Genomic DNA, 17,279 nt, shown 5'->3' on the forward strand with positions numbered 1-17,279 from the left:
ATTATAGGGCACAGAGGGGGCGCTTGCCCTTCATGGGTGGCTATGAACCTCTCACTGAGTAGTCTGAAATCTCTTTGTCTAGATGACGTAGCTTCGAAAACATTTCCACCTATAGGAGATTTGTGGTTAGCAAATGTGCCCCATGAGGAAATCTCAGTCAATATTCCTGAGAAGAGGTTTGGAATTTTGAGAAGGCTGGAACTTATGAACTTGTCAGGGTTGAAAACGTGGGCTATACATGCCCCCTGTCAATTGTTTCTTTATTTGGAAGTGCTTATCATTAGGTATCACTACGGGAGAGGCAAAATTCCCCGAGTGTCGCAGGCTTCCCCGAGTGCCAAAAATCGGGCACTTGGCAAAGCCAATCTTCCCCGAGTGTTGCACTCGGGGAAGAGAGGCTTTGCCGAGTGCCGAAGAGTTCCTAGCACTCGGTAAAGAGCGGCACTCGGCAAAGGCCCTCTTCCCCGAGTGCAACACTCGGGGAAGAGCGGCACTCGGCAAAGAAAAATGTTACTTGACGGCCTGTCCGCCCACGCCGTTAAAAAAATTCTTCCCTAAGTGCCTTCCCTAGCACTCGGCAAAGAGTCTGGCTTCCCCGAGTGCGCTGTCATGGCACTCGGTAAAGGGCCTCTTTACCGAGTGCCAGGGAAGGCACTCGGGGAAGAAAAATTTTTTTTTGTTTTTTTGCGCCATTTTTTTTTGTGAGGCCTTCTCACATTATTTAAAAATCCTTGTTCAAATTTGGGACAATTTTGACTTTTTTTGGTATATTTCGTTAATTTTTTTCGTTTCGTTGATTTTTTTTTTGCATACTTCAAATTTGAACTGCAGGTGCATGAAATAATGGAATTTGGTGATTCAAAAAATGATATTCATGATATTTGGTGTATGTTGAGACCGTATCTAGGAACTCACATGAAATGTCGAGCATCTTGTTGATGTAACATGACGAGGTACTTGCGGGAAAAGTGTATTTAAATCATATAAAATCTGAACAAAGTCCAAAAATTACAAAACTTGTCGGGGCGTCATGTTATCGCATGTAGATGCTATGATAAAAATTGAGAAGGTTTCGAGCAAGTTGTGATGTCGGATGCCTAAAACCCAGACATCTACCTGGCCTTTTCTTGCTTTTGATAATAACCTGACCGGCCATATCTATATTATTTGGCCCTTTCAGAAACTGAAGCTTAGCTCAAAAAACTCACTCTATTTCCCTCTCATTGATCTTGAAAGTGGCGAGAAATGGATCGTGATGATGTGGCTGGCTTTTATTAGTGGAGGTTAATTACCAACATATATTCCAGACCTCGATCTGGGACTTCTAATTAACCCAGTACAGTACGCAGCGGGATCTGTTCTTTTCATCTTTGGTATTAATATGTTTCTTGATTCGAATGGGCAGGGCCTACCTAAACCTTGGATCTGGTGGTATTAATATTAACTCCTTGAACGATCCTTGACATTGGAGCATGTACAGATCAGCGAGTAGTAGAGTATAAAGGTACTTCCATTGGCACACTACTACCACATGCCATGCATGTTGTGCATGCTCTCTATTAATTTGTCAAGTTAGCATGACATATAGCTTGTATAGACAGCGAATTGATCGATGTTTACTTGCAGGTGTCTGAACTCCTGAGCTAACCCGGCCCGGTTGATGAATGGCAGGTGATTCAGCTAATTAATTCATTGTGATATGTGAAGAAAATAAAGCCAAATCAACTCTTCCGCTGAGGGTGGAGCTAAGGCCACCGACTGGCCAAATCTGGTCCGCTTCAGCTCAGCTCTGCTCTCGATCCCGGGGCTTCCTTTCTTGGCATACGGTCCGTGCACCGACAACAACCACATAGGCGTCGGTCCTGCCTGGGGCGTGTGCTCAACTCAGCTCGATAGATAAGGTAGCAACGACCAAATTTGCTAATAATAGCATTGCAATTAATTTTTGGGATTGTATGACCATGATCAAATTACAACTACGTGATGGAATCCGTGTGCTTAATTCTATCTCGGTCTATGCAACAGGGTGTGTGCTCGTGCTTAATTACTCGATCTAGCTTCTATTTGTACTCGCAAGTCAGGTTTTCCAAGTCTTCTATGTGCGTGACACTAGAAACAAGAGACGACGAGTGGTTCTCCCTAGGAAGAAGCGGGTTGTCGGAGTTGAAAATCAAGTGGAGGAGGAAGAGTTCAATTATCAATCTAATGAAATCCCTCCTTTCGATACTTCCATCCTCCCTAAGATTTCGGTGAGCGAACTAACACCATACCTAAGAGATGGTCATAAGGAGGATGGCCCCATGGCAAAAAGACGCCGACAACGGCAAGTACACACAAAATAATGCTAATGTGAGTTTTGAATATGCCCTATGATTTTTTTAGAACAAGGTGATTTAGCAAACTGCTTAACTTGTTTATTTGTGCAGGTGAGCTCCTCAACTGCTTAATTTGCTGGTGCTCAAATTCGGGCAAATGGAATCTGATATGTATGATATATATACTTGGTAGAGCTAGGAGCTAGCATGTGGATGTGTATGTTTAACTCTTGCAGTTGGTTGCTTTCTGGTGTAAAATTCTAGAACTGAGTAATTAATAACTATATATATATGGAATAAATTATTGGTGTTGGAGTTGGCATAAACATACTGTATGTTCATTAGCTATATATTCTGTAACTGAGTAGATATACTCACAGAGATAATGCCATGAACTCTATTAAAATGCCATTGAACTAGTTCGGTCGTTACCACCCAACAGTGTTTTTCATCATAAATAAACACAGAGAGGATAAAATTAAGCAGGAGTAGCTAGCTAGCAACAGAGGCTCTGTAGCAGCACGACAATGGTAAAGGAGGCCGTAGCATGACGCTTGTCAAGTGAGAAGGCTGGGAAGAAGGGCATTGCCAAAATGAATATAAGACAGCGAACCAGGAAGACTACCGCACTGGAATTTTCTGCTTGGAAGGGATAAAATTCCAATTAATTTGCGGTCTTCAACAGAGAGGGGTTCTCTGGAAATTTAAGTAGGCTCAGCAAGAAATTTCAAAGAAGTAGGTTTTCGAAAATTCTTGTTGAATTTCTTGCTTGGGAGGGATAAAATTCCAGTTAATTTGCGGTCTTCAACAGAGAGGGGTGCTCTAGAAATTTAAGGAGGCTAAGCAAGAAATTTCAAAGGTGTAGGCTTTCGAAAATTCTTGTTGAAGGAAAAGGAATTTTTGGCTGAAAAAGAATTTTTAAGCTAGCTTGGACCAGAAAATATAAGTCAAGGATGATTTTAGGAAGGTGTCTAGAGAAAATAGAATTGATCTTTTGAGCACTTAGGACACCTGCAAGTGATATAATTTCGATCCCGGCCTTTGTACAGTATGGCATCCTATCACTGATCAAGAGAAGTTAAAATAAAATGAAATTATCTCAAGTTGAAGCATGACTTACTAGCTTTGAAGTAATAATTGAGGGTTCCCATTTCTCATTTGGACTTTTCACATCGATGATTAAATGAAAATCTCACGAAACATCCTTAGCTCTTTATTGCTTTGTCATTATATTCACCAAAACTCACAAATAGGATTTGTTGCACTTACAAACTCCCTCTTTTTGGTGATTGATAACAACACATATAAAGCTCACAATTTGGCACTTTGAATATGACAAGCTCCCCCTAAATATATGCATATATGTTTTGAATCTACAATTTGGCATAAAAGACCACATATATATGCACAATTTTAGTGAAAGTGCTAGGAAACAAATCATATACATGCATGCTTTCCTAGGTGTGCAAAGGTGTCACAAAAATAATCGTGATGCATATGACATGAATATCACACAACAAATAAATGAAGGCATACACCATCACAAGTGATATGATATTAGATAAGCAAACTAACATTAACATGTCCTTACAACCATTAAGTACCAACTAAAAATCACACATAGTTCATCACAATATATAGTCATACAAGCCCAAAATATAGATAGAAGTCAACAAGAGATATAGATCATGATACAAGTCCAAGGTCCATACATAAATAGCATATAGATAAATGAGGCAAACATATATTTTCTCCCCCTCTGGCGTCAAGCACCAAAAAGAAAGATGTCATTGAAGAACACGTGCGCCTCACTCGTCGTGGTTGACACCGTCATCCTCCTGGGTCTCAGCGGGCTGCTGTCCACCGGAAGTAGAAGGGTTGACACCGTCATCCACCTAGGTCTCACCGGGCTGCTCTCCACCGGAAGTACAAGGGTTGACACCGTCATCCTCCTGGGTCTCACCGGGCTGCTGTCCACCAGAAGTAGAAGGATAGGAGGCGGAGTAGAGAACGTCGAAGGCAGGGCTGAAGAAGTGACCAGCTATACCATAGATGGCGGAAGCCCATCCAGAGGATGAGCTGCCACCAACACCCTGCTGAACATGGGACGAGGCCTGTGGCTGCTCGTTGGTGTCAAACTGTGTCTGCTGTGGCTGCACAAAAGACTGCTGAAACAACTGATTCCACCATTCAGGCTGCTGAGGTGTTGGAGGTAGAGGACGAACTGGGGACAAAGTCACACCTTCGTGCTCGGCAATCATCTTGCGCTGGACCTCAGCACGGTGAAGCTCCTCCTGGACAAACCTGTGGTGCTCTCTGTTGGCCTCATAGATGGCCATGGACATCCCAAACACAGAGCGCATACCCTGTAAGAGAAGACCTTGGACATCTTCAGGATAAGCTGCAGCTGTGGCACAGGAGGAAGGCAAAGGCACAGACTGAGGCCGAGGTTGACTGGGCTTGCGGCCTCTCCTCTTTGCTGTCTCACTAATTCTCACAGGTCGGTAAGGCTCATGGCTCACTTCTTTGATGAACTCCTTCTGAGTGACTACCTCAATCATCTTCATGATATAGGGAGCATGAGTACAGGACTTCTTAGGATCCCAAGATGTCAACTGAATCTGCCTATAAATGAAGCCAAAATCATAATAAGAGCTAATAATAACTATTGTTAACCACTTGTGCAGGAATCGGATGCTTGTGGAGGAGGGGGTCGAGGCTCGCAATGTCAATGGGATCCTAGGACTTCTGTGCAGGGAACACTTCCCTGGCTTGGTGTGGACGTCGGAGGATGAGGACCCAGAGATACCCTCATTCGACTAGTACGCCCTCTTCCTCGCCGATGGGCACACAAACTTGGCGGATCAGGTGATTACGGAGTTGTGGGTAAGCCTTTCTCGCTCTATGGCCCTCAATTCATTGCATTCATTTGACATTCTTGAAATAAAATAATGGATACCTCGTGTCTTTATGCAGGACTTCTTCAGATGCCAGCCGGGACAGGAGGAAAGGGCGTATCAGGTGGCTTACACTTCCTGTAAAAGGCGTGTCTCGGACTTGTATCACGAGTCCCTCCTCCAGGCGCACATTGACTACAACGCCACCTACCGTAATAGAAGAATCAACAGAACTCAGGCAAAAAGAGCGACAGAGATTCTGACAAGGGAGCAGTACCTACAGGTAAATAGAAAACATCTCCTATTGATCTATTTTCAGATTAACCATGCCTAATTTGATCTTCTGATGGCTTGTAGGTGATTCCGAGCTGGTGCGCCACCTTTCTCGATTGCTGGGCTGCTATAGTGGACAAATGGTTGGACACGGACTGGCAAAAGGCGCACCAAGAGAAAAGCGAGCACCGTATGATGATGCCAGGTGTACCTCACCATCAGGGCAGCGCCAGCCTCAGCAAATACAAAAAGGCATATGTAAGTCTCCACCATTTGTCTAATCTAGCCACGCTCAATTCTGCATGATTCCTAACCACATGTTGTTGTCTTTCTCGCAGGAGGCGGCGCACGGTGGCCAGCCAATTGGCCAACTCACGGCGTATGCTCTGGCCCACATGGGCCCGGCAAAGTCCAACATCGAGTACAACCCGGATGCGGGCCCAGAGGCGTACACCAACTCCAACATCCACACCCGCCTCAGTTTGTACACGGAGGCATCAAGGTTAGTCCACGGGCCGGACTACAATCCGAGGACCGAGGAGCGCCTTGATCCTGAGCGAGTGATGAGGATTGGGCAAGGCAAGAAGCATGGGCGGTTCTACATTGGCGATGGCATCCTCGACACGGGCTCTACTCCTCCTCTCAACCGCCTACGAGCAGCGAGCACGAGCTCTAGCGTGCCCATAAGCCAACGGCCGACAGCGGTGGCGGCACTCCAGGTAAGTATTCTAGTTTCATTCGTCGTTCTTTGACTTTTACATTCCTTAGCTCTGCATTATTGAAACATTGGGGTTAAATGTTGCAGGCCGAGGTGCAGCAACTTCGGGCCCAGCATGAGGCCCAGCTAGCTGAGCGGGAGGCCGAGCGTCAGAGGATACAAGCTTTGGAGGCCCAGCAAGAAGGTTTGCTCAAGTTCGTGCAACAACTTGGGCAGCAACAAGGTTGGGAGATCCCAGCACAGCTGCTTGCACCACCACCACCACCACATCGTCGAGAGTCTACTCCGGTGAGTATGAGTACGGATGTTTTACTTTCTTTGCTCATGCTTAGTGTCAAACCTAGTGATGGCCTTCGTGCCGGATTTGTTGATGTGTCGGCCTTCGTGCCAGATTTGTTGATGTGTCGGCCTTCGTGCCGGAAATGTGGTTGTCGGCCTTCGTGACGACGTTTTTCTTGCAGGTTTTGGAAACCTCCCCATGTAGGGGAGGTGCTACCGAAATTTTCAACTTTTCTTTAAACTCCTTACATTTTTATCTTGTCACTCACGTGCAATCTCCTCTTTTTTGCAGCATCAATCGGGGGCGGCGTCGAACCATGTCGGAGGGTCGCTGGCATCGCACGTCGGGCCATCCCCACCTGGACACTCGCCGGGATCGCACCCTGGGGCGTCCCAACCCTCACAGTCGCCGTGAGCTGCCTGCGGAGTCGTTTTTATGTATTGAACTTGTGAACTTGGAATAGTGTGTACTTTTGAACGTGTGGTTTGTAATATATTGTGGATTTCGGACAAATTTGGTCGTTTGTGATATATAAATGTGGTTTGTGATATATTGTTGTTGATTTGTGGTTTGTGATATATATATGCTTTGTTGTTTACATGGAAAAGGAAAAAAATTTAGAGGTGGCTTCCCCGAGTGCCTGAGCTGCGGCACTCGGCAAAGAGGGTTTTAAAAAAAACAAATTTCTTTGCCGAGTGCCTGAGCTGCGGCACTCGGCAAAGATTATTTAAAAAAAAATTCAAAACTCTTCCCCGAGTGCCTGAGCTGCGGCACTCGGCAAAGAGGGTTTTTTAAAAAAAACAAATTTCTTTGCCGAGTGCCTGAGCTGCGGCACTCGGCAAAGATTATTAAAAAAAAATCAAAACTCTTCCCCGAGTGCCTGAGCTGCGGCACTCGGCAAAGAGGGTTTTAAAAAAAATCAAATTTCTTTGCCGAGTGCCTAAGCTGCGGCACTCGGCAAAGATTATTTAAAAAAAAATTCAAAACTCTTCCCCGAGTGTTGCACTCGGGGAAGAAAATAAAATAAAATAAAAAGAAAACGGCGTCGGCCGGCGGCCAACGGTGTCAAATCTTTCCCGAGTGCCAGCATGGCACTCGGCAAAGCCTTCCCTGAGTGCACGATTTTTGGCACTCGGGAAAGACGGCCGGGCGAGGATTAGCCGGAAGATTTTCACCGAGTGTTGCACTCGGGGAAGGCTTCCCCAAGTGCAACTGGGCCTTCCCCGAGTGCAACTGGCACTCGGGGAAGCCACTGGTTGCTGTAGTGTATTGCTCTCAACTTGTAGAATTGTCATTTTCGCATTCTGCCGGTTGTTGTCAACAAGGGAAAGATGCAAATTCAATTTTATTTTCTAGACTTTCGAAGCTCGAGATTGAGAGGTGTCCACAGCTATTGTCATTTCCTCCCGTGCTTCTTTCTTTCTTTCTTTCTTTTTTGAGAAAAATTTGCGTGTTGTTAGGCCCAACATGCATCCAAGGTAAGGCAATCTGCCATTACAAATGTTTATAATAATTAGAGGTCCACGAGACCTACATGCATCCACACTCATAAATGGTTTCACTGTCACATGAGTGTCCCCAGTTAGTACTGATGGCCTTGCAGTATGGATGGAATGCATAAAACAGGCAGCAGACATGCATCACAATCAGCATAAATAGCAAAACGAATGCCATTTAAGTAGCTTAGAAAATTTCAACTTTTTAGACGATAACTAGTTAGACGCCACACCTAACAGAAGCATTGGGAAGAAAAAAAAAAGAGGACAAAGAACAGGAGAAAAACATTTGTCCTGTTTTTAGACACATGTTAAGGGCGTCCGGAAAGGTGCTAACTACGTAGTCAGCTTACGTGAAGGTGAGAGAGAAAAGCAAAGACTATTTTATATATTTTTATTTTTCTATGTACTATTAGACTCACATGCTTCTCTCTTAGATTCTTGGACTACGTGAAATAGATCAGCTATTTGTTCATCGTCAGTGACTACTTTTTTCCTATTTTTTCTCTGTCCATGTTAGAATAGCTAGCCAAATAGCTAGCTGTTGGGGACGTGGAGGTTCACTCTTGCTGATGAGACCACAGGAGCCTGGAGCAGCATGCAGCGGAGAGGGAGGAACTGGACGCCGAGCGGAGCACGGATCCTCGAGGAGCTGGCGGCAGGGAAGGATGCCGCTGCTTCGAGTGATTCGATGGGCCGTCTTCCTGGGCTGGGCAGCCCACTTAATTAGTAGCTTATCCTGTTATTTTCTGTTACTATTCCTTGTATTTCAGACTTCAAAATATATTACATAGGTCAATTCAACTTTGTCTTAAGTTATACTACTTTTCTATCTTTGATCGATTTTAATTTTCAAATTATAGGTCAACATTAAATTAGTAGTACGTATGTTTTTTTATTGACACGTACATGTGTTATACATATTGTAGTCCCTTTGAATGGAATATATATATACACGTAGCGCTATGATGCAATAGCCAAATTAGGCCTTAATAAACTTCTATGAATGCTCAATGTCGTCCTCCGATTTTTAAACTAACCAATTGAAATGTTAGAATTTATATATAGGCTAGTTGCCCTAAAACCATATACGGATATTCTAATAAACATCTAAGGCACATTTATCTATGTTCCCTAATGGATTTTATTATTTAAGATAATACAATATTGCTAGTTGATGTGGAGTACCAACCTATCATGGGAAAGATGCACCAGAACTATTATATGGTGAGCTCCTAGGTTTGGGAATCCCTAAATTGGTTAGATTTTTTATCTTCTCTCTATTGCGCCAGAGTATGTGTTCTTATCATGGGTCACCTTCAAGCCAATACAAGAGGTGTTGCTTTGACCATTCTTTTGTCAACATTGTTATCAACAACATCGCTCCAACCGGCCCTGACGGCGTCATCCGTAGACAAAAGTTAATAAAGACCATAAAAAATGGTATCTGCTACAACTAAAAAGAATAAAGCATTGACACTTTTTAGTGCGACATTTGTTTTGGGTCTGCCTCTCCGTTTTGGTGCGACAAAAGCTTCGCCTCACCTTCCTGCCGCCTGTGCGAAAAAAAATCTTTCGCGCGACAATCGTCCTCTCACCTCGTCGGTCTGCCCCCAGCGATCCCCGCCTGTTTTCACCTCGCTTCCCCCATGCGATAGCTGGCCCGGAAAAGGAAACCGCCATCCCGTCACTCCCCCGCGATTCATCCGTGAGACCCGCTCCTCCGACCCATCTCCTCCAATCACTCTCTATCTCCTCCCAGGATCCCGCTCCAATCACGCAGGGCCGCCGCCGCGTACGCCGCTACCCATCCCTGCACCCTATGGCCGCACACGCCGCCGCTCCCCATCACCGCACCCCGTGTCCCTGCCGCAACACCATCCCCATTGCTCCTTGCCCAGGTCCAAATCCCACGGCTTGCCTTGCCGTGGATCCTGGTTGAACTAAGCGGCAGCAGCGGAGGACGCACGTGGTGCGTGCTTGGTGGCCTCCATCTTGCCACGCTTCTCAATGTTGGCGGTGAAGCAGAAGTGTCGCTTAGGGTTCTTGACGACGCTGCAGAAGCAGTGCCAGCGACGGAGCCTCCTTGCAGCAGTTCTTGGCCTGCAAGCCCCCGAACCACATCTCTAGGTGGCTCTCCATCCTCCTCTTCATCCTGCAGATTCTCTGGGTCCTCCCTCCGCTCCGCCTCGGGTCATCCGGTCAAGCACCAATCAGGCGTGCTCGTGTGGTGTACAACTAACTTGTAGCTGAGCCTTTTTCAACATCATTGTATGTATTAGGCATTTTATATTTAGATCTATTTATGTGTGAACAAATGATTGTTGTGGAGTCTAGAAAATTAAACAGCAATTATTTCTTGGATCTGCTTTGGTTAAACACTATGAACATCTAAATTTTTTGTAGATTGACATAATGAATTTGATGTTGATAAAAAAATCATTGATAAAAATGTACTGTACATTTTTTAAATATTTGCTAATTATTTTGGAGTCAGACATTCTTGTTTCCAGTTATGTACTATGCAATGATTCAATGGTTCGTCTCATCCATATTAAATTCCTACTGCGTAGAACCAAAGAGGTTGGTTTCAGTAGACATTCTTTACTGGACTATACTTGTGCTCTACATTTTTTCTTTTAGTATTGTAAAGTATTTTCAGTGGCATTTACGCCTACACTTTTTTTGTGAACTGCCTGTAGTTTCCTTTCATGCTTGTCATGTTCTTAAGGTAATTATAAATTGAATCACTGATGGTGTTATTAGGCATCCCAATGCAATATTGCTCATTGAATTATCAAAGAAAGAAAATTATTGTGAGGGAGTTATCATATGATTTTAAGTAGCATGTTTGATGTGCAGGGTCGGACTATTGTTAATGGGCGTGTTGAACAGGTAGCAATTAAAACTGGTGAAGATGTTGAGATCTTGGGTTTGACATAGGTTATATCTTAATTTTTTAATGCCAGAGATCGAATTTATGTTACTATTAAATTGTTGCATGTTTATCCTACTTTCTAATGTTTGAAGTATGAGATCTTAATTTCTTTAATTGAATGAGTTGTTGGTCTATCAAATTCAGCATGGTAGTAGTAAACAGGGACCAAGATGTCTTAAATTCTAGAGCTGCCCAGGTCATTGTTTTGGTTAATGGTCATGGCCATCATGGTGCAAGTGCAAGACATGGAGCTCCAACTTAGTATACAACCCACTTTTTTCTTGACACTTTGGTTTTTTGGGTGATGTATTTGTAAATGTTAGACAATAACTAAGCACAAGACCAGTGCTATTATTAGTACCAACTTAGTATACAACCCACTTTTTCCTTGACTATTTAATTTTTGGGTGATTTATTTGTAAATGAAACCCATAGCTAAGCACAAGAGCAGAAAGTTCTAATTTTCCATTTTTCATTTTTGTGATTTAGTACCCACTGCAACGACATGTTGTGATGAAATTTATTCTTGGTCGCATAGTGGTCCCTGAAGACTACAGTTACAATGGTGGAGATGTTCAAAAAGATACTAGACCGTGGAGGTCCCTGAAGACTACAGATACCTGCAAAAGAGATGTTCAAAAACATACTAGACCATGGAGAGATAATGATGATGAAAGGAGATTGTGCCAGGTTTTTTGTTGATCTAGAGTATCATACATGCAACTTGTGTGCAGGTTGCTAACACCATTGGTCTTCTTCTTCATGGTCTTAAGCATGGTGATGTCGAGCGTAGCCAAGTTAGCATTCCTGACTTTTTTTGATAAACAACATTCCTAACTTCAAAGTGCTCTGAGAAGTTTTAGAAATATCCATTTGTCTAGAAACTGCCTTGCATCATGGTACATGGTTGCGTGATCACCAAAAGATCTGTACAATTCTTTTATTCGTGATCTTTAGTCTTTGTTACACAATTTCTAGGTCTCCAATATCGAGATTGAACAATCTCTAATGTTGATGCACTATCATTTTGTACTATTTTAGGTGGTGTACAAACCTGGTAGTTGGTTAAGGACCAGCCGTTGCAATGGACTTGTCGACAGAATATCGTCGGCAGTCCTCCGAGGGGTATCCCACGAAGGTAGATTGATCAGTAGAGGAGCGTGAGATCAAGAACAAGAAGGTACCAGAGACACACGAGTTAGATAGGTATAGGCCATCAGTATGACATAATACCCTACTCCTATGGTCTGTTGGTTTGTATTAGCTATCGTATGATATTGCGTGTATTTGGAGGGGTCCCTGCCCGCCTTATATAGTCCGGGGAGCAGGGTTACAAGTCGGTTAGATCTAAGAGATAACCAGAAAGTAATAACTGATTACAGGAATCTTGGGATCATACATATCCTAATAGATCTCGTAGTATCTTTCAGGATATCTTCCAGATGTCTTGCGGAAGGCGTCGACCAGAGTCGTGCCTCGCAAGGCTTCGTCTTGTGGGTGGGGCCGCCCCTAAGGGCGCAGCCCATATGGTCTACCATGGGTATCCGGGGTCATACCCCCCACAGCCAGTCCCCGAGCACCTTGTACCCGTAGTGCAACGCCGTCTTAAGCTTGTCTGGGCAGGTGCGAACGAAGCCGAGCAGTCGAACTCATGGTCCGACCACCATGATGAGTTACCGAGCAATTGTGAGTAGTTGCCGAGCAGCATGTACTATCACCGAGCAGCTCGAACCATAGCCGAGCAGCATAACCCAAGCACTGGCTTGCCATAAGGGTGTAAGGAGCTAAAGTACAGAACCAAAAATTTCTTCATAGTGGAACAAGTGTGCCCACATAGAGTCCGACCACGAGAAAAGGAGATAGTCTTCTTCAACTTCAAGAGGCGTGGAGTCTTTTAGAATAAAGCAAGCACATTCACCGTGAGGTGAAGTGTGGCCACTTAGTCCCCGAGCCTGACAGTAGATGACATAGTCATGTGGTGCCAGGGTCCAAAGTAGAAGAATAGTAAAAGACCAGCCGAGCAGGCAGCCAGTCCTTGAGCGAAGCCCTAAAATGAGAGAGAGCACATTCACCGCAAGGTGAAGTGTGCCCACTTAGTCCCATGAGCCTAACAGTAGGTGACATAGTCACGTGGTGCCAGGGTTAGAAACATAAAAATAATAAAAGACCAGCCGAGCAGGCAGCAGTCCCCGAGCCATTTACAGAGATATCTGAAAAACCCAACTATGGAGAAAAAACCAGAGTAATGGTTGTACAGTAACTGTTACCGAGTCTCAATAAATGGCGGAGAAGTCGACGATTTATTCGGCGAGTGATAACCAACGGTAGCGATAAATTAGCGACGTGGGATGCAGTTGCGTGAAAGCCCATGTTACGGCCCAACAAGCCACGTCGAAGAATTTGGAGGGGCGCAAATCGCGGGAACAGTTTCCCAAAAACCCTCGAATGCGAAAGGGTGGGGAAAGTGCTTTATAACTGCACCACCACATCCCTCATTCATACCTTTGCCACTTTGCCATTCCGTCTTCATCCTCAGCCCTCACATTTCCAGATTCGCATCCACGCACGCTCCCGATGCTAGTCCTCATCCAGATCTGAGAGATGGCACCGGAGAGGAGAGCTGTGAACCCGAAGAAGGCGAGCCCAAAGAAGGCATGAGCGGGAGCCAGTCGCAACGAAGAGTGGGTGCCATCGCGCATGGGGGAAGTAGAGCTCGAGAGATTGGTGGAGGCGGTCGTGCTTCCTGACCACTGTCACTGTCGGATGGCGGCCAGCCAATGGTGAGCCCTTCCTGATGCCTAACACGGATGAAGCTGTAGTCTTCGAGGATTATTTCTAGCGTGGGTTGGGGTTCCCTATTCATCCTTTCTCACGGGATCTGCTGGAGTTCTGGGCGATTAGTCTAGTGCAATCTCCACCCTAACACCATATAACACATCTTGAGTCCGACCACGAGAAAAGGAGATAGTCTTCTTCAACTTCAAGAGGCGTGGAGTCTTTTAGAATAAAGCAAGCACATTCACCGTGAGGTGAAGTGTGGCCACTTAGTCCCCGAGCCTGACAGTAGATGACATAGTCATGTGGTGCCAGGGTCCAAAGTAGAAGAATAGTAAAAGACCAGCCGAGCAGGCAGCCAGTCCTTGAGCGAAGCCCTAAAATGAGAGAGAGCACATTCACCGCAAGGTGAAGTGTGCCCACTTAGTCCCATGAGCCTAACAGTAGGTGACATAGTCACGTGGTGCCAGGGTTAGAAACATAAAAATAATAAAAGACCAGCCGAGCAGGCAGCAGTCCCCGAGCCATTTACAGAGATATCTGAAAAACCCAACTATGGAGAAAAAACCAGAGTAATGGTTGTACAGTAACTGTTACCGAGTCTCAATAAATGGCGGAGAAGTCGACGATTTATTCGGCGAGTGATAACCAACGGTAGCGATAAATTAGCGACGTGGGATGCAGTTGCGTGAAAGCCCATGTTACGGCCCAACAAGCCACGTCGAAGAATTTGGAGGGGCGCAAATCGCGGGAACAGTTTCCCAAAAACCCTCGAATGCGAAAGGGTGGGGAAAGTGCTTTATAACTGCACCACCACATCCCTCATTCATACCTTTGCCACTTTGCCATTCCGTCTTCATCCTCAGCCCTCACATTTCCAGATTCGCATCCACGCACGCTCCCGATGCTAGTCCTCATCCAGATCTGAGAGATGGCACCGGAGAGGAGAGCTGTGAACCCGAAGAAGGCGAGCCCAAAGAAGGCATGAGCGGGAGCCAGTCGCAACGAAGAGTGGGTGCCATCGCGCATGGGGGAAGTAGAGCTCGAGAGATTGGTGGAGGCGGTCGTGCTTCCTGACCACTGTCACTGTCGGATGGCGGCCAGCCAATGGTGAGCCCTTCCTGATGCCTAACACGGATGAAGCTGTAGTCTTCGAGGATTATTTCTAGCGTGGGTTGGGGTTCCCTATTCATCCTTTCTCACGGGATCTGCTGGAGTTCTGGGCGATTAGTCTAGTGCAATCTCCACCCTAACACCATATAACACATCTTGATCTTTATTCATTTCTATGAGATGTTTCTAGGGGTTTTGCCGCATTTCAACCTCTTTAGACACCTGTTCTGGTTGAAGAAGAAGGGCGGCGATGGATCCAAGGTGGTCGGCGGCGTATATCTTCAGCTCCGAGGTTGAATGGCCAGCGAGTACATTAATGTACCGCTAAACACTTCTCTAAAAGGGTGGAACTCCAAGTGGTTCTACATGAAACAGAGTCACCCTACAATCCGCTGCGACTGTCCACCATATCCCAGAGAACCAGAAAAGCTGGTCAGAGAAACCAAATAGTGCTGACATGGAACAAGTAAGGGAGGTCCTCGACCTGCTTGAAGGCGTAGAGATTAGCGGCGAACTAGTGGCGGCAAGCTTCATAGTGTGCCGAATCCAGCCCTGCAAGGAGAGGCCCCACCCAGGCTTTGACTATAGAGGTGATGATGATGGGACCCAGGAGAGGACGGAACGGCTAACGAAACAAATTGTCCTAGAGCAGGCCGTAGAGCTATTCGCTCCCAACGCCTCATTCAGCTAGCCAAAGCAAACGAGGGCCTTTAACTGTACAAATCCGCCTCCTCAGGTAACCATCTCGATTGTTTTTTTCGATACTTTTAATCCAGAAGCATTATCGAGCAGTGAACTGATTCACTTATGCAAAGATCCATTCGCAGGAAAGAGCGGTGTACTTCTCCGATGTGCCGAGGGGTGATTGGTCGAGGGGTGTAGATGCCCAGCCACCGGCTCGGCCTGAGGGAGATACGGCCAGCGCTTTGTCAGAGCCCAGGGATGGTCGGACAGAAAATTCACCCCCAGTATCAGAGAAAGTTTGGGGAAAAAGAGCAGCAGCAGATGAGCCGGCCCAGAAGAAGAGGAAGACGACAGCTGCCGGTCCCCTCAAACTAGGTGACATCTCGCTTGGTGGCGACCAGACCACTCGATAGCGGAGGACCGTGGTTGTCGAGTGGTCGGACGACGATGAAACTTCGGTGGCTCCTCCGCCGAGCACTGAAGCACCTCCGAGCAGCATTTGCGCGGAGGAACAAGCGAGGAGAGGCGAAGAAGTTCCTGAGCGGTAGGCGATGGGAGTCCCCAAGCAGCAAACGATGGGAGTCCCTGCACAACAGGTGGAGGGAGTCACAGAGCGGCAGGCGGCACAGAGGCCAACGGTGGAGGAAACTGGACCTCCACCCCAGAGTATGGGAGTCGACCCCATGGCCATGCCTAGGTGTTCGGGTAGGCGTCACCAGTTCAACAAATTGTTCCGATAGACCAAACAGTGAGTATACTTTCCTTAGAGTTACTTTGTTGTCATTTCTTAGCTTTTTGGAGCTTGATGAACTGATCTAATGTAGAGCGAAACGTGCGGAGGGTCTAACCCCATCAGTCCAGACTGTCGAACCACCGAGGGCTGATCCCATGGTGGAAGCAACGCCGGCAGCTACCGTTCCAGAGTCCTCGAGGGCTCGGCAGCTGGAGGAGGAGTCAACCGCTGCTGCTGGCGATCTTGGCGATGATGAACGAGTGGCGTTGGCGACGGACGGATCAGCGGTAGTGCTCGAGGCAACGGCGAGAACCACCAGGTCTTCGGGAGCAGAGGCTGGAGTTGCCGGCAATGTGCTGGAGTCTGGGGCGGTGAAGCCGGTGGTGTCTGAGGAGCAAACGGCGCTTCCTAAGGCGTCGCAGGGCATGGTCGGAGCTGCTATCCGGCCATAGAGCCCCCTGGGGGTGCCTCGAGCTACAGCGGAAGAGGACAAGGTGGAGGAGATCGAGCGTGCTGAACCTCGACCCCAAGCTGTCCGAATCCTCCATAAGCACAGCGATGAGGTGGTGGTTATCGAGGACTGAAGACACCACCAGGGAGATAAGGAGATTGAAGACCGCCCTCGCCGGAGTGATGAAACAAATCGAGGTCAGTACTGCATCTGGAGTGGTCATCTTTGACGTTGGAGATCAAAGTTCATCATTATAATTATGTATTTATAGGGGATAACTCAGACTACCGAGTAGCGGCACCAGCTGATAAAGAGGATGGAACCCCTCACCGAAGAGAACGGAAAACTTAGAGAGGTGATGAACCTGATGGAGAGAAACATCCAGAGAGCTCGGCGCGAGCGAGACCTTGCTGAGTCCAACGCGTGAGATCTGGAACACTAGAAGGGGGTCCTGTCCAAGCAGCTGGCGGCTACATCCGAGCAGCTACGGAGCAAGTCTGAGGAGCTGGCGAGTGCCTCCACGCAACTAGAATAGACTTCTGAGCAACTCAGAAGTGTATCCAAGCATAAAGCAGGTATGGTATATCGGTGAATGTGCTTTGTATT

The 17,279-nt window shown here is 46.4% G+C and overlaps 1 long non-coding RNA gene across 1 annotated transcript; it reads left to right on the plus strand.

Moving 5' to 3' along the window:
- Nucleotides 1-6,338: 6,338 nt before the first annotated feature.
- On the plus strand, nt 6,339-7,033 carry LOC136506492 (uncharacterized). The gene is made up of 2 exons (XR_010771623.1): nt 6,339-6,491; nt 6,775-7,033. It is a non-coding gene; the product is annotated as an uncharacterized lncRNA (long non-coding RNA).
- Nucleotides 7,034-17,279: the final 10,246 nt, after the last annotated feature.

The sequence above is a fragment of the Miscanthus floridulus genome, chromosome 15, assembly GCF_019320115.1.
Source record: "Miscanthus floridulus cultivar M001 chromosome 15, ASM1932011v1, whole genome shotgun sequence".
In the NCBI taxonomy this organism is placed as follows: Eukaryota; Viridiplantae; Streptophyta; class Magnoliopsida; order Poales; family Poaceae; genus Miscanthus; species Miscanthus floridulus.